Source organism: Schistocerca americana, chromosome 11 (genome assembly GCF_021461395.2).
Source record: "Schistocerca americana isolate TAMUIC-IGC-003095 chromosome 11, iqSchAmer2.1, whole genome shotgun sequence".
In the NCBI taxonomy this organism is placed as follows: Eukaryota; Metazoa; Arthropoda; class Insecta; order Orthoptera; family Acrididae; genus Schistocerca; species Schistocerca americana.
The window spans coordinates 30,092,043-30,098,867 of NC_060129.1; the positions used below are offsets into that span (position 1 = coordinate 30,092,043).

The 6,825-nt window shown below is 41.9% G+C and overlaps 1 pseudogene; it reads left to right on the plus strand.

Annotated features, from left to right (window-relative positions):
- The first annotated feature begins 769 nt into the window (after nucleotides 1–769).
- LOC124554356 lies at nucleotides 770–887 on the plus strand (annotated as a pseudogene).
- The last annotated feature ends 5,938 nt before the right edge of the window (nucleotides 888–6,825 follow it).

Consider the following 6,825-nt stretch of genomic DNA (forward strand, 5'->3'; position numbering starts at 1 on the left):
ATTAAGACATTTAATTCCGGACGAATTACGTCACTTGAAAGGAGACTCTCATGATCCATGGCTATGAATACTAAGGACATCCATCACTGGGTGTGTGAAAACATTACCTGTAATGCAAGGTGGTGTGATCGGTACAAAGTGCGTAAATGACGGTAATAGCAAGTAGGAGCGAGTGGGACTGCGGCGATGTCAGTCAAATGTAATTCATTGAGGTGTTAAATTGTAATAAAATCGTGGCAGTAAAATGATGAGATTCTCTCACTTGTTTTGTACCACCTATAACGCCTGCCACACTGTCTAATAAATGGTTCTTTCTTTATATCCACTTACTCTGTTGCGGTAAAGTATTCAAATTTTGAAACTTCCTGGCAGATTAAAACTGTGTGCCCAACCGAGACTCGAACTCGGGACCTTTGCCTTTTGCGGGCAAGTGCACTTGCCCGCGAAAGGCAAAGGTCCCGAGTTCGAGTCTCGGTCGGGCACACAGTTTTAATCTGCCAGGAAGTTTCATATCAGCGCACACTCCGCTGCAGAGTGAAAATCTCATTCTGTATGCATATTTTATCCATAGTTATGCTATTCCATGCTGAATAACGACGGCTGTGAGGATATGTGAGGGTCTCGTCATTTAATTAGTGACGTGCATGAATGGATTGACGAGATCCTCGCTTGCTATCCACTATCTAGCGGGACCACTGCCAAAGGAACAGACTGGAAAACGTTAGTGAAGAAAGAATACCCTATTGAGCTTGACTCGAAGTATACACTTGGCAACCGCCTTGCCGCAGTGGATACACCGGTTCCCGTGAGATCACCGAAGTTAAGCGCTGTCGGGCGTGGCCGGCACTTGGATGGGTGACCATCAAGGCCGCCATGCGCTGTTGCCATTTTTCGGGGTGCACTCAGCCTTGTGATGCCAATTGAGGAGCTACTCGACCGAATAGTAGCGTCTCCGGTCAAAGAAAACCATCTTAACGACCGGGAGAGCGGTGTGCTGACCACACACCCCTCCTATCTGCATCCTCAGCTGAGGATGACACGGCGGTCGGATGGTCCCGATGGGCCACTTGTGGCCTGAAGAGGGAGTGAAGTATACACTTGCATGAGTAATTATGCAGACCAGCTGTCATTAACTCTATTTTGTCAGTAGGTGTGTGTCATGCCCTATCCGTTTTCTATCATGTATCTCGCTAATTCTGGAGACTTACCTGAGCACGTACTGTAGCACCACGGCGACATCTCGACGATCCATGGCTTACCTGTGGCGTCTGCTCGGTGAGCCGCTGTTGCGATCAGTAAGACATAATTTTATAGGTGTGTAGTATGTAAACAGTGAATAATTCTCTGAGTTAGCCTTCTATAATGATCACTTGTATGATAGCTGATAGTGTTCTGTTCTTCATTAGCTAAGGAAAATGATTATTCGCATTGTAGAAGACAGCAAATGTGTAAATGTGAGACGTTTTTACACTAGTAGTGCAGAATCCGTTTCATGGCGTATCACGGCAGTTGTGTATCCTGTAATTCTCATACGTGCTTGTTGAACGCCATAGGTTGCATTTCAGGCAGCATAAGAGTGTGAATTAGTTGCAAGGCTGTAGATAAGGTAGGAATAATTTTGTTTACTAGTGTTTTTTTGTGTAATTTGCATTTGCTTAGGTATAAGGTACTTCGTGTAGTAGTGTAATTCATCAACTAGGACGTGTGCGGTTCATTAGATGACGTAACAAATGACAAAATGTGGCGCAGTGATTCATTCGACGTAGTGTGTACTTGTGTGTGGGTGTGCGTGCGGCTGCGTATCTAACGGAATGCGGTGCTCTGGCGCCTCCAGCAAGGACGCCCCATCAGGCGGCTGTGCGCGCCTTCGCACGCTTAGTTATGTTTTGTTTTTGTCTGCGATGGCGTGGCCTGTTATTTGTCACTATGTGGGTGAATGGCTTTACTACACTAGTGTTTGACTATGCCGAACTATTGAAGTTGCGATACTCAATACTTTAACTACGATTCTGATTCCATTCTTCTTAAAGTAGTGCTCTCTATCGGACGGTTCCGAGCCCAGCTCCCTTCCGTACACAGCCAGGTTGGATACAGAAATGCACATCGTAGTGGCCGGCTACACTAAGTTATGTATATCCGCCAATTCCTGGATGTGTATGGCGAAGGAGTACGCCCGAAGACGCCCAAGAGCGGCACTACTTCCTTTAACTTGCAACCGCGAATACCAATAGTCTCTTTAACGGTGGAACACAAAAACTTTTAATCCCTGTTTTCCAAGATAGCGGAAAAATATTACTGGGCGCTATACGAACTGAGCTGCATTACATTAGAAATGATTGTGTCCTCTACCAATTACGTAGTAGTGCCAGTATCTTTCTATGTGAACTTCGACTAAATAAGTTACTTTTTCATCGCATAGTGCTGAAGAATTTACATTGAATATTCACTTGGTTTGTAACCTGGGAAAAGTTTTCACTAGCGTCTTCTAGGCAATCAATAGAAGTTCCTCTTAAAAGATAGCAATTTGTGTTGTGTACGTCGGCAGACGTTATGAAAAGGTGTACTTTATTTGAGCATTAGGCAAAATGATTTGTGGTTAATAGCTATTGCAGTGATATTCAAAAGGGAAGTTACCAGTACTGTCGTATGGAGGATGAATGGCATAAATACTACAAGTGAAGTTCCCATATCCAGGTACCATAACACAGACCACTCCTCTTCACAGAACATTTATCTTTCAACGTTCTTTGTCATACTCTCCAGCATTTTCGTGTAGGCACATGACGCGCTAAAACTTCGGTGCAGCTACCAGCTCTCTTTCATTACAGTGGTAGTAATAGGTGTATTTTGTTACTCATAGTCATACGTACCTTGCATAGATGTAGATGGACAGTGGAACGTGTGAAAAGAAATATCATTAGAATTTCTGTGTCCTTCCAGGCTAAATGTTAGGTTTGTATGTACTGTGTAATTATTTCTTTCGATAATAAATGATTCCAAAACCTCACTGTTCTCGTCCTGTTACCTTATTGATACATAGATTAAACTCTGGGGTAATCTCCATAGTTCCAGCATGGATCTGTACTCTCAGGGTGGGAAACAGAGAGAGAGATGTGGTGTGATATTTACGACGAGGCAGATGAAGCTAGTATGAGAGTGACCCAGCGATTACAAGCATTGCGTCTGACATCCTCTAGTGTGATACACAGGAACTGCAGAAAATGTGGACAGCTGTATTCGTTCCGTTATCTTAAGCTCTGGAGAATTTAATTACATGGAAGATACAGACAGTGGCTATAACTGCTCTAATATTCCAGGATTGAGTTTTAAACTCGTGTTAGTGTAGGATCATGATAGTCTCACATTATTTGTCAATTACTTTTTCCATTCAGGAAGTGGTTAGGAGCCCTTGCGACAACTTATCGTACTATTTGAGCAGGTATCTCCTCATCGAATATAATTATACTGCCGTTGCAACCCATACTTCCAGCACCTTGCTTGCTCGCTACTTACTCTACACTTTGCAGTTACATATCAGTAAGCTACACTTAAGGCTGCACCAGCGCATGCAACTGAACAAGTATTACATGAAGCTTCAAATGAATATGAGTTAACAGCTACGCTTGATACACTACAAAGCAAGATACAAACTTAGTCTCTTGACCTCAATGCATAAGGATGCTTATTTCGTAAGGAATATCTAGGTCTGGCAGGTGAAGGTTTTACCTTCTTTTTCTTTACTTTAGTCACTGTAGGTCCTGGCATAGTTGATACACTACTAGGCGATGGATCAGGCAAAACTGTCGGAATGGAAGAAGCTTTTCCATAAAAGGGTTTCAGACGATCAAAATGTACTATCACTAACCGATCTGGCAACTGGATTTCAGCATTTACTGGAGAGATTAACCGAATGATAGGGTATGGTCCCTCATATTGAGGTGCAAACTTCTTTGTTCTTCCTCGTCTTACTATTGGGTTACGCAACAAGATTAAATCTCCAGGCTTGTAAAGGGGTATTACTGCATTCTTATTGCTCCGCTGTAATTGTTTTTTGGTGGCTTTGGAATTATTGGTTTGAACTTGTTTCCAAATTGACTTGAAACGGTGAGCTAACCTCTTGACTTCAGTTATGTCCACACCTGGGGGCAATTTATCCAATTCAAAAGGTGAGTTCATACGTTTGCCAAAAAAAAAAAAAAAAAAAAAATCTCATAAGGACTATAGCCTGTTGGCTCATGGACACGGCTTTTATAGGCTGAAGCGATTATATTGATATAACGGTCCCAATCTGAATGCGTTCTGTTTACACAGTAACTTAACATTTTCTTAATTGTCCTTTGGACACGTTCCTGGCGGCCATTTGCCTTTGGATGAAAGGGGGTGGTTCTCCACTTTTTGATTCCTACAAGCTTGCACACTTGAACGAATAAAACCGACATAAAGTTCGTCCCTTGGTCTGTTAGAACAGCGTCAGGGCTGCCGAAAGGCAAAACTAAGTGATTGACAAATTCTCTAGCAACTGTCTCTACTGTCATATCAGCGAGAGGTACCAAAACAAGGTATCGAGAAAAGTGGTCCATAATGGACAGGATGTATTTATTGTTTTGATTGCTTTGTGGCAAAGGACCGACAATATCAAAAGCAATATTCTGAAATGTTCTCGTCGCCTCTAAAAGGCTTTTTAAAGGTATTTTGGTCCTAGGAGGGGGTGCTCTTTGAGCGCAAGGTAAACAATTTTGAATATACTTTTTAACATCTTTCTTTCTGTTTTTCCACCGATACCGTGCAGCTATCCTTGCATTTGTTGCTCTTCGCCCATTATGGCATGCTTGAAAACTATCATGGCATTGAGCTATTATTCTGGACTGCAATTCCTTAGGAATTGCAACTCTATTACCACCCGGAGTCTTTCGGTATAAAATACCATCTTCAGTAATGAAATCTACACTGGTAACATACCTATGACATTCAACATCTCGGCTTTGCGCCTCTTTCAGTTCCTCAATCAAAACATCATTTGTTTCAACTACTCTTACTTTACCACTCAGAGATTCAGCATTAGAATGCAGTCTACCACGTTTATGCTTAACCTCGTAGTGATATTCGGCAAGTTTTAAAGCCCATCTACTTAAACGACTGCTAGGATCTTTCAGATTCAACATCCAAGTTAATGTCGCGTGATCTGTTATTACGGTGAACTTTCTACCATACAAATAACATTTAAAATAGTTTACCCCGAACATAAGTGCAAGCCATTCCTTTTCAGTAGTACTATAATTTATTTCAGCCTGATTCATCTGACGGGAGGCATCCCAACAGGTCTTTCCTCTCCGTTATATTCTTGGCTAAGGACTGCACCCAGAGCAAAATCTGAGGCATCTGTTGCAAGAATAAAAGGTTTTTCAAAATCTGGATAGACTAACAGAAGTGAGCTTGTTAGTACTTCTTTAATCTTCTTTACAGCTACGTCACATTCTTCTGACCACTCGGAAACAGCACCTTTTTTCAACAACTTGATTAATGGCTTAGCTATGGTGGCATAATCTTTCACAAACCGGCGATAGTAATTATATAGGCCAAGCAGTGACTGTAACTCTTTTACAGTGGTTGGGGTGGGAAAATCTCTCACAGCCTCAGTCAACCGAGGATCTGGTTTGACACCTTCAGCACTAATGACATGTCCCAAGTACTGGACTTGTGACTGTGCAAATGAACATTTTTCTATCTTCAGACTTAAATGGTCACTCTGCAAACGTGACAAAACACACCTCAACCTTTCTGCATGTTCTTCAATAGTTCTAGAAAATACAATGATATCGTCTAAATAAACTAAACATGTGGTGGGCTTTAAACCACGTAACAATAAATCAGCAAATCTTTGAAAGGTTGCAGGAGCATTCCTGAGACCAAATGGCTTGCGTAAAAACTCATACAAACCCAAAGGCACAATAAAGGCGGTTTTAGGTCTGTCCTTGGGAACTATAGGAATCTGATGATACTCTGATCGCATATCTAAAGTGGTGAAATACATGCAGTTTCCTAATTGATCTAGGGTTTCGTCAATACGAGTATCAGGTGTTGTAACTTTATTCACCGCTCTCATATCAACACAGAGCCTGTAAATCTTCTCGCCATTGATTAATTTCTTACAAACCAGAACGATTGGGGACGACCAGGGGCTGGCAGAAGGTTGAATAATCCCTGCTGCTAGCTGCTGTTGAACTGTGTCTTCCACTATTGGTTGTAAATGATAAGGGATCGTATAAGCCTTTTGAGATATAGGTCTAGCATCACCGGTGGGAATATCGTGCTGTATGAGGTCAGTAGCAGGCAAATATTGCCTTTCCTCAAACAACCACGCAAATTCTTCCAATACGGGCCATAGTAGCCTCTGTTCTGCTCTACTCAAATGCTCTAACTTTTCATTACATTGCTTTTGCAAAGAGGGTATCAGGGTACACACACTTCTAAAAGGGAACTGCTTCCTATTTTGACTCTTACCTTCATTTATCACTGAAAAATCATCATCTCCTATTTCCTGATCACTTGCTAAAACTGTTCCACATGGAATCTCTATCTTTCTCAAACCAAAATTATCGACACATACAGGTACACAAAACTTCTTCCCTTTTCTCTCTACAGCACATAAACCTGTCTTCACATGAACTTGTAACCTGTCCAACACATCGTTTTGACGGAGCAGATCCACAAAAACGATTGAACTAGTAGGCAATGTAGCTTTGATATCAATCCATAGAAACTTGCCTGTCCCACTCTCAATGGTAACTGGGCGTAACGATTTAATGGGCCATGTATGCGGTTCTG